The sequence below is a fragment of the Phyllobates terribilis genome, unplaced genomic scaffold, assembly GCF_046119375.1.
Source record: "Phyllobates terribilis strain yellow unplaced genomic scaffold, ASM4611937v1 Scaffold_8__6_contigs__length_399053987, whole genome shotgun sequence".
Lineage (NCBI taxonomy): Eukaryota > Metazoa > Chordata > Amphibia > Anura > Dendrobatidae > Phyllobates > Phyllobates terribilis.
Window position 1 is genome coordinate 89,873,711 of NW_027362768.1, and position 11,400 is coordinate 89,885,110.

Consider the following 11,400-nt stretch of genomic DNA (forward strand, 5'->3'; position numbering starts at 1 on the left):
CAAGAAATCCCACTTATTAAACCTGACAGGGCACACCTGTGAAGTGAAAACCATTTCCGGTGACTACCTCATGAAACTCATCAAGAGAATGCCAAGAGTGTGCAAAGCAGTCATCAAAGCAAAAGGTGGCTACTTTGAAGAACCTAGAATATAAGACTTTCAGTTGTTTCACACTTTTTTGCTAAGTATATAATTCCACGTGTTAATTCATAGTTTTGATGCCTTCAGTGTGAATGTACAATTTTCATAGTCATGAAAATACAGAAAAATCTTTAAATGAGAAGGTGTGTCCAAACTTTTGGTCTGTATTGTATGAGGCAGTCATGTTTGGATCAGGAGATTCATGGCCAGTCCATGCATCGCGGTCTGTACTCGAACTGTGACACACGAACATCTGTATGAGGATTTAGCTCATGGTCATGTTAGCTGGTAATACCAGTCATCATGGCCAGAAGAAGCTCCAGAAGAGGACAGAAGGGATGTCTACAAATTGTGCAATTCAGTTAAAATATAACTAGGATCATGTAGAACATCATAAGTGTTTTATTCTTTTTTTGCCCAAGGTTGCTTTTGAGATCTTTTTCTATAGGTTGTCTACAATCCATAATCATTTGTCCATAGGCACCTCTTGTGGACAATTTTTGTCTATCAGCTTACGGCTCCGTATTGTTTTAGAAAATATATCCTAAACTTTTATTAGTTCTGGTTTACAGTAAAATGAGAACTCTAAAAAAATCCCACTGTAATAATAAAGTGTGTATCATATTGATCAAGGACTCCTTCTTATGCTTTGGAGCAACAATTTACACACAGGTCATCTGGATACTGTGTCAGCAGACATGAGTCAGGTTTTATGCAGGAATCATGGCCTAGTTCCTTTCTTGTATTATTAAAGAAAAACCAAAAAGGATGATAGGCCCTTTATTAACATTTGTGGCTTTATGGTAAATAGCTGTATTGAGCCAAACAAGCCGTGAAGGGGATGTTAAGACATACTGTTGGTGCAACAATGGTTTTGCTGAGATTTAACAATAACAGACCACATTAAACCTGCTGAATATTGCACCAAACCCTGAAATGGTCCCTGTTTAAATACAAATTCTATGCAAAAAAAAAGTGTTGTGTAGGTCTCCAAGAAGCATCACATCACTACCTATCACCAGAGGCAATGTCATTTTGCATTTTAAACTGGGTTCTTGAATAGGGACATACGGTAATTCCCAATTCTTACTACCAGATTACCCAAAGGGTAAAAAGACCCTGTTTAAGGGATGCACTAAAAATTTACTTTTACTATGTTCTCTTTAAAAAAAAAAAAAAAGGTGATTATTAAAATTACAATAGTGAACCTGTGTTTTTCTTCAGTTATTGACTCATATGTTTTTAGAGCCCTATCCACTTGGCTGATAACCTATTCACACTGCTCAAAAAAATAAAGGGAACACTTAAACAACAGAATATAACTCCAAGTAAATCAAACTTCTGTGAAATCAAACTGTCCAGTTAGGAAGCAACACTGATTGACAATCAATTTCACATGCTGTTGTGCAAATGGAATAGACAATAGATGGAAATTATTGGCAATTATCAAGACACCCTCAATAAAGGAGTGGTTCTGCAGGTGGGGACCACAAACCACATCTCAGTACCAATGCTTTCTGGCTGATGTCTTGGTCACTTTTGAACGTTGGTTGTGCTTTCACACTCGTGGTAGCATGAGACGGACTCTACAACCCACAGAAGTTGCTCAGGTGGTGCAGCTCATCCAGGATGGCACATCAATGCGAGCTGTGGCAAGAAGGCTTGCTGTGTCTGTTAGCGTAGTGTCCAGAGGCTGAAGGCGCTACCAGGAGACAGGCCAGTCCACCAGGAGACATGGAGGGGGCCGTAGGAGGGCAACAACACAGCAGCAGGACCGCTACCTCCGCCTTTGTGCAAGGAGGAACAGGAGGAGCACTGCCAGAGCCCTGCAAAATGACCTCCAGCAGGCCACAAATGTGCATGTGTCTGCACAAACGGTTAGAAACCGACTCCATGAGGGCCCGACGTCCACAGATGGGGGTTGTGCTCACAGCCCAACACCGTGCAGGACGCTTGGCATTTGCCACAGAACACCAGGATTGGCAAAGTCGCCACTGGCGCCCTGTGCTCTTCACAGATGAAAACAGGTTCACACTGAGCACATGTGGCAGACATGACAGAGTCTGGAGACTCCGTGGAGAGAGATCTGCTGCCTGAAACATCCTTCAGCATGACCGGTTTGGCAGTGGGTCAGTAATGGTGTGGGGTGGCATTTCTTTGGAGGGCCGCCCAGCCCTCCATGTGCTCGCCAGAGGTAGCCTGACTGCCATTAGGTACCGAGATGAGATCCTCAGACCCCTTGTGAGACCATATGCTGGTGCGGTTGGCCCTGGGTTCCTCCTAATGCAGGACAATGCCAGACCTCATGCGGCTGGAGTGTGTCTGCAGTTCCTGCAAGATGAAGGCACTGAAGCTATGGACTGGCCCGCCCGTTCCCCAGACCTGAATCCGATTGAGCACATCTGGGACATCATGTCTCGCTCCATCCACCACATCACGTTGCACCACAGACTGTCCAGGAGTTGGCGGATGCTTTAGTCCAGGTCTGGGAGGAGATCCCACAGGAGACCATCTTCAACCTCATCAGGAGCATGCCCAGGCGTTGTAGGAAGGTCATACAGGCACGTGGAGGCCACACACAATACTGAGCAACATTTTGACTTGTTTTAGGGTATGTGCCCACGATGCAGAAATGCTGCATATTTTTTCCGCTTCTCCCTGGCAGGAAAAACGCATGCGGATTTTACATGCTTTTTTCCTGCCAAGTAGAAGCGTTTGTCAAGCGTTCTTCACATGCATTTCTGCATGCGGGTTATCAAGCGCTTTTCCAAGCGATTTTAGCATCACTTGGAAAAGTGCTTGACAACTTGTTCACACTATATAAATCCATGCAACCGGCATGGATTTATAGTAGTGTGACCAAGTTAGTAAAAAAAAAAGAATAAGAATGGTAAAAAATAAAAAGATTATACTCACCTTCCGATGTCCTCCCGGTGTTATCTCCACCGCGTCCGGTGTCTTGCACTGCTCGCGGTGGTGTGAAGAACCTGCGGTGACGTCATTCAGTCATGTGTCAGGTCACATGACTCAATGACGTCATGGCAGGTCCTTCACAACAGCGCGAGCAATGCAAGAGATCGGACGGAGCGGACAAAACACCGGGAGGACATCGGAAGGTGAGTATAATCTTTATTTTTATTTTAATTTTTTTTTTTTTTTTTTTACAGTTTCTATGGTACCCAGGTCTGGATGAGAGTCTCCTCTCCTCCAGGCCTGGGTACCATCCGCACATTGAACCGTGTGATATCTGCTTATGCACATGTAGTGATGCGGATGTCACGCGGTCCAATGCAAGTCAATGGCGGCTATTCCGCTGCGTGTCTGCAAAATTAATGGACATGCTGCGGATTTTTGAGCGCAGCATAAATGCTGCGGAAAAATCCGCAGCATGGGCACTGACATTGCAGCTTGTCATTGGGGACCATGGAGCGTGGATTACCAAGCATTTCCCAAGCGTTTACGCTGCGGAAATTCTGCAGCATAAACGCTTGGAAAATGCTTTGTGGGCACGCAGCCTAAAGGACATTACATCAAAGTTGGATCAGCCTGTAGTGTGTTTTTCCACTTTAATTTTGGGGGTGACTCCAAATCCAAGCCTCCATTGTTTAATAAATTTGATTTCCATTGATGATTTTTGTGTGATTTTGTTGTCGGCACATTCAACTTTGTACAGAACAAAGTATTCAATGAGAATATTTCATTCATTCAGATCTAGGATGTGTTATTTGAGTGTTCCCTTTATTTTTTTGAGCAGTGTATATATTATCCTACCTATCCCATGGCTGCAGCCGACGGATTAACACAGCATTATTTGGATAACTAGCTATCAGAGTACACAGATATCACTAAAGGTAACTAAGATCAACACATAGCCTCCCAACAAGTTTCGCCTATAAAGGCTTCCTCAGAAAACTGGTGCTATGATTCCTAATTCATCACTGCTGTTTCTCCAGTTTTACGGAGTAATTTGCTCCTTTTTAGCGGCTTTTGTATTTGCGTCTCATTCTCTATACATTTTGTGCCACACCATTATAAATAATGAACAGGGCTCATAGGGTGGCTAGAGTCTGGGTGGTCACAGCGCACCTTAGAAGCCACATGAAGCTTGATTGATCAAACATATGATATTTTTAGGACTCAATAAAGCTGGCCATACACACAAGTTAAAACTCAGCCTATGAGCCTTCATAGGCATTTGACTAAAGATGGCCAAATATGATGATATTCGCCAACAGTCTAAGGGGGGCTATCTACTCTTCCATTACACATGATATTGGGAAAGAGATGGATCAGGTCTGTTTTGATTCCTAATGGCTGATCTATTTGCTCTTGAGGAGAGCCCCCAGAGGAGTCTGGTAGCCTCATAGGAGTAGTAGTCTCAGACAAGACAGGAGCACTTTGACGAGCTGAGCATTCCTGTGTATGGAGGAGTTGGAAGAGATTGTTGTTGGCTAAAAGAATATTAAGATCAGTTGAGTCCTCACCAATTGTAGTCACCCAACTAGAAGAAGATCACGTTGATCGCTTGCGGCAGTAGTTAGTAAAGGCTTTATAATATATGGCTGCCGATGGCTCTAGAGAAGTTCCCGAACTCCAGTCCTCAACATCCACCAACAAATCATGATTTCACAATATCCTTAGTATCGCCCAGGTGATAATTCCATCACCCTTTTCAATACTAAGGAAATCCCAAGACAATGGTTTGTTGGTGGGTTTTGAGGACTAGAGTTGGGGAACACTGTTCCAGATCCTAAAAAATGGGATAGTGCTGAACGTATTACAAAGGTCAGAGATTAAAAAGATCCACCACAGACACTAGGTTAGGGAACAAGTAAATAGATGTAAAAATTCTCAGGTTCCTTTATTCACTGAGTATCGATTTTCGAAAATGAACCAATCTCATCATTGGATCTGAAGAAGGGAACAGGTTATTGAATGATGTTATTCCCTGGATAACCACTTGCCAGTTCTCTTATTATCTCTGTGGCACCCATGGTGGATCCTGGTATTTTATCTCTTACCTAATGTGTATGCGGTTTCCCAAATGTTGCCTAGCAATTGCGATTTTTCAATGCTATTTATTAAAAATTTGAGGAAACTGCTGCGGTTAAGGCAAAAAAACCACCCTCCACCCCCACAAAAGCACTGTGATCTAAAATATATCTATAAGGCTATTTAATGGGGCTTTACCATGACCCCATAATATCTTGTACTCATCGCTTTTGAACCTGGGACTGTTCTAAGAAAATGTTCTCTTTACATAGTGGTAGGGTGTCATATTTAATAAGTGCTACTCAGAATTGACCTGTTCTGCCAATTTTCCTGTTTTATAGAGTTAATCCTAACTACTTACATTAATTTATATGATTTCCTATATGAAACTGAGAAGCTCTCAAACATCATAAAGAATTATAGAGCTGGTTTATGGAGGATGATTGAGTCATATCCTTCACAGAATTGCATCAGGGCAATTTTAGCTGTTAGATCTTAAGGCTCAGGAAACATCATTACAGTATGGAGAGGTTTATACGTCTGGCTCAGAGGTCATGTCAGTACGTGGACATGCACAGGTGCAGGCTTTAACATCCATTCACCGTAAGAGCTACCCGGTTACAGTTCTGTATGTGGATTACTGTTAATACAGACTTGTAATTTTATGGGATTTTGCAGAATGCGCTGTCCTGGGTCGGTAAATGAGGAATAACACTAATTTTGGCCATTATATGAGCTGTATCCTGGCCCCGATTCATCACTGCATTTTCTCCAGTTTTCTGGGGAATTTGTATTTGCGTCTTATTATTATTAGATATGTTTTGTGCCACTATTTAACTTGTTTTTGTTTTTTTAAAGGGGTATTCTCAAGTAGTCTCTTGAGCAGCTCACAGCTCTGTAGTCTCCTCACTTCCTGGTGTCTGGCAGGGCGGGCTCTCTTCCTTGAGTGACAGTTCTGGTGAGTAGCAGAGCTGTAGTATTTTACCTCAGTATTTGTAAGCCAAAACCAGTGGGTGATAAATACAGCAGCTGTGACGTGTTTCTATTATACTTTTCCTCTGATTGTTCCACTCCTGATTTTGGCTTCCAAATACTGATGTAAAATACTGACCAAATACTGAACATGTGAATGTGGCCTTAGTAGAACTATAAAGTCCAGCACAAGTTCTTATGTAATACATTCAGCTGTCAAGTGGTTTGTTGTGGAGTCGACCCGGCTATCACTGTTTTTACATAGAGATAACAGGGCATTTGAACAAGCACACAGGTCCAAACATGGACAGGGAGATTAGCAGACCTGCTCTGAGAGCTGGTGATTTATATCTGCATCTCTTCAGAAAATTAGGTAGAGGGGAGTGAGGTGAGCAGCTAATTTCTGTTTAGAAATCAATGGGCTGGAGAGAACTGAGTGGGATGTTAAGAGTTAACCCGTCTTATAATGTAACTACTGAGCACTCCCCTGAAGGCCATGCTGCATACTATAAAAGATAAAATCTCTCATTGCAGGAGAACAACAACAGATAGAAAAAGCAAGTCAATTGCAAACTTTATTTTTTTTTCATGCTATCTAACTAATTAAATCAATTTAAGAACTTGAGAATGCACTTTTAAATTTTTATTTTTTCCTCGACAACTTTGCTCATCCAGATGTTTTAGACAAATTCACGAAATGAAACTTTGAGCAAATATTCCATTTTTTTTCTGGTGCATCTCACTCCAGTCTCTGCCCGGAGTAAGGGTTGTGGAGGAGTTTTGAAATTGGCACATTTTTGCAACTTTTTAAAGTTTATTTTGATCAGCACATCAATAAGTTACTTAATTAAATGCAGAGTGGAACCGCCGGGCAACTACATGACACGTCAGCAGTCCTCGGTAGGTTGCTGCTTAAAGGATTATCGTAAAAGTTACTGCTCTGCTGTCCGGCAATTTAAGGGAACTGGTCAGCTGATTCATGCTGCGCCAACCATGGGCACCATGAATCAGACTGGTTACGTTATTGCAGTGGTGCATCTTTTACTCTGCAGCATTTAGAGAAAATATTACTAGGAAGGCCAGTCCAAGGGTCCACCCCCACCCGCTTGACAGACAAGATGCTCTCTGTACACATAGTGAGACCTCTCCGTCAACACTGTGTTCCAAATTATTATGCAAATAATATTTTCTCAGATTTTCCCAAATTACCTATATGAATTGCAGTCATTGTAATTTTCCAGTCAAATAACTATTAGAATACAATTGAAAGGTTTTTGTACAAACTGCCTATGATAACAGTATATTTTAAAAAAAATTAAAAACTCAAAATGCATGTTCCAAATTATTATGCACAGCAGAGTTTTCAACCTTTTCATTTTAATAAAGAACAAAAAAATGGTCATTTTTGAAATTATAAGCATTAGCAGGTTATTACAAACTGAAATCAAACAGTTTTCAACTCAAAACTTTATTCTAGGTGATGTTACATTTGCACATAGGACCGCTTGTTAGAAAGGAGCTTCTGAACTTTCTCGTCCATTGAATTTGTCAGATTTTGGATGGTTTCTGCTTCAATTGTTTTGCATGAGGACAGAATACCCTCCCAGAGCTGTTGCTTAGATGTGAACTGCCTCCCGCCATCATAGACACTCCTTTTGATGATGCTCCAGAGGTTCTTAATGGGGTTGAGGTCAGGGGAGCATGGGTGCCACACCATAAGTTTGTCCCCTTTTATGCCCATAGCAGCCAGAGATGCAGATGTGTTATGTGCAGCATGAGACGGGGCATTATCATGCATGAAAATGATCTTGCTGCGGAATGCACGGTTCTTCATCTTGAACCATGGAAGGAAGTGCTGTTTGAGAAACTCAACATACATTATGGAGTTCATCTTTACCCCTTCAGGGATCCTAAAAGGGCCGACAATCTCTCTCCCCATGATTCCAGCCCAAAACATTACTCCACTTCCTCCTTGTTAGCGCCGTAGCCGTGTTTGCATGGGGTGTCCATCAACCAGCCATCCTCCACTCCATCCATCTGGACCATCGAGATCATTTCATGCATGATAATGCCCCGTCTCATGCTGCACATAACACATCTGCATCTCTGGCTGATATGGGCATAAAAGGGGACAAACTTATGGTGTGACCCCCATGCTCCCCTGACCTCAACCCCATTGAGAACCTCTGGAGCATCATCAAAAGGAGTGTCTATGATGGCGGGAGGCAGTTCACATCTAAGCAACAGCTCTGGGAGGGTATTCTGTCCTCATGCAAAACAATTGAAGCAGAAACCATCCAAAACCTGACAAATTCAATGGACGAGCGAGTTCAGAAGCTCCTTTCGAACAAGGGGTCCTATGTGCAAATGTAACATCACCTAGGATAAAGTTTTGAGTTGAAAACTGTTTGATTTCAGTTTGTAATAACCTGCTAACGCTTATAATTTCAAAAATGACCATTTTTTTGTTCTTTATTAAAATGAAAAGGTTGAAAACTCTGCTGTGCATAATAATTTGGAACATGCATTTTGAGTGCAGTTTGAGTTTTTTATTTTTTTAAAAGTATACTGTTATCATAGGCAGTTTGTACAAAAACCTTTCAATTGTACTCTAATAGTTATTTTACTGGAATATTACAATGTCTGCAATTCATATAGGTAATTTGGGAAAATCTGAGAAAATATTATTTGTATAATAATTTGGAACACAGTGTAGGGTGAATTTGGATTTTTCCATTTGCAGCAATATTATTTAGATGCAAAGTAGCTCTCCTTTAAAAGAAAGGAAACTATACGATTGTCCATATCTGTGAAGCCTCCTGTACCTGGCTGATCTCTATGATGGTTCTTTAGGGGAGGGGTATCGCAATTTTGACTTGCGCATCTGGGCATATGGTCAATCCCAAGTGAAAAGTGTTTTTGTAAGGTAGGACATATTTTGTAAATCCTTTTTAAGGATTTTTATATCCATGAACTGAAATACATTTCCGAGAAACAATATTTTCATCTTAAGAACATAAAATTGTCTCATTAATAGAATGCTAGAAACTCTTCTGTGAGATTTGTTTCCGTACAGACGGTGACTTCTGGAAGTCATCGGGGCTGCCGGTTGGCAAACATTAAGGAAGTGCAATGTGGCCAGGAGCGCTTCATTCTGCCTGGAAAATTACTCACATTCTTACAGAAAGAGCATGTTATTTAGGACATATTTATTGCACATTTGCCCCATTCCTGCCAGAACAACCCTTCCTCACATATTTATCACCTTCTCAGTATCCTAGGACTGAAGTTGCTACTGTTTTACTTGTTTTTGGCTGCAGCGGTTGTAGAGAATCTGCTGCCGGAGTTGTTTCATTCAGTCTAGAAATGTACTTACAATCTTACAGACGCACGCTATGGCGGCATTACATACACTTACAGTAGATACTTCCATAGCTTTCCCATAGTTAGCATTTTGACAATAGCCTAAAGCAGAGGTCCCCAACCGCCGGTCCGCGGACCAGGACCGGGCCGTTGGGGTTTTTCAGCCGGTCCGCGGCACCGCCACAGACAATCACTAAACATTGACAGTGTGCTCTGGTCTGCGGTGGCTCAGAGCACACTGTGTGGGGTGGATGCTGCCCGCTGTTCTAGACTCCCGCAGGATAGACCTGTAGAGGACCTGTGATGACATCAAGGTACATAACTGTGATGTCACCACAGGTCCTGAAGCAGGATGAAGCAGGGGCGGAACTACCGCCCGTGCAGCCGGTTCATTGAACGGGGGCCCCAGGGAGAGGGGGCCCCTCCAGCCTCCAGCAGGGCTGCCATCAGGGCATGACTGCCCTGACTCCAGTATGGGGCCCGGCCGGTAGGAGCCCCCTCGGAGCCCCCCTCTTGTGCGTCTCTCTTCTCATGGGGCCCCCGGCCCCATGCAAAGCGCCGGGTCCAGGACATCTCATAATTCCTCTGACTTCCGGTCATGTGACGGCGCCGTCACATGACCGGAAGGCAGGAGAACCTGGTGTCAGCGATTTGGACGAGCGCCAGGATTCTGCAGGGATCGCATGGGGGTAAGTATAACAAGTTTTATTTTTTTTGAAATACAATTAACTAGGAGTGGGGGGAATGGGAGATGCACATGGGGGGAGGGGAGAGATGAGAGATCCACATGGGGGGGAGGGGAGAGATGAGAGATGCACATGGGGGGGAGGGGAGAGATGAGAGATGCACGGGGGGGGGAGATGAGAGATGCACGGGGGGGGGAGATGAGAGATGCACGGGGGGGGGGAGATGAGAGATGCACGGGGGGGGGGAGATGAGAGATGCACGGGGGGGGAGATGAGAGATGCACGGGGGGGGAGATGAGAGATGCACGGGGGGGGAGATGAGAGATGCACGGGGGGGGAGATGAGAGATGCACATGGGGGGATGAGAGATGCACATGGGGGGGGATGAGAGATGCACATGGGGGGGGGATGAGAGATGCACATGGGGGGGGGGATGAGAGATGCACATGGGGGGGGGATGAGAGATGCACATGGGGGGGGGATGAGAGATGCACATGGGGGGGGATGAGAGATGCACATGGGGGGGATGAGAGATGCACATGGGGGGGGGATGAGAGATGCACATGGGGGGGGGATGAGAGATGCACATGGGGGGGATGAGAGATGCACATGGGGGGGGATGAGAGATGCACATGGGGGGGAGGGGAGAGATGAGAGATGCACATGGGGGGGAGGGGAGAGATGAGAGATGCACATGGGGGGGAGGGGAGAGATGAGAGATGCACATGGGGGGGAGGGGAGAGATGAGAGATGCACATGGGGGGGAGGGGAGAGATGAGAGATGAGAGATGCACATGGGGGGGAGGGGAGAGATGAGAGATGCACATGGGGGGGAGGGGAGAGATGAGAGATGCACATGGGGGGAGGGGAGAGATGAGAGATGCACATGGGGAGGGGAGAGATGAGAGATGCACATGGGGGGAGGGGAGAGATGAGAGATGCACATGGGGGGCAGGGAGAGATGAGAGATGCACGGGGGGGATGAGAGATGCACGGGGGGGGATGAGAGATGCACGGGGGGGATGAGAGATGCACGGGGGGGATGAGAGATGCACGGGGGGGATGAGAGATGCACGGGGGGGATGAGAGATGCACATGGGGGGGTGAGAGATGCACATGGGGGGGGGGGTTATGTTTACATAACTTTGTTGCCTTATGAAGGGTGGGGGGGGGGGCCCCCAAAAATTTCTTGCACAGGGGCCCACTACAGTCTGTGTCCGCCCCTGGGATGAAGTAAATGCAGCTG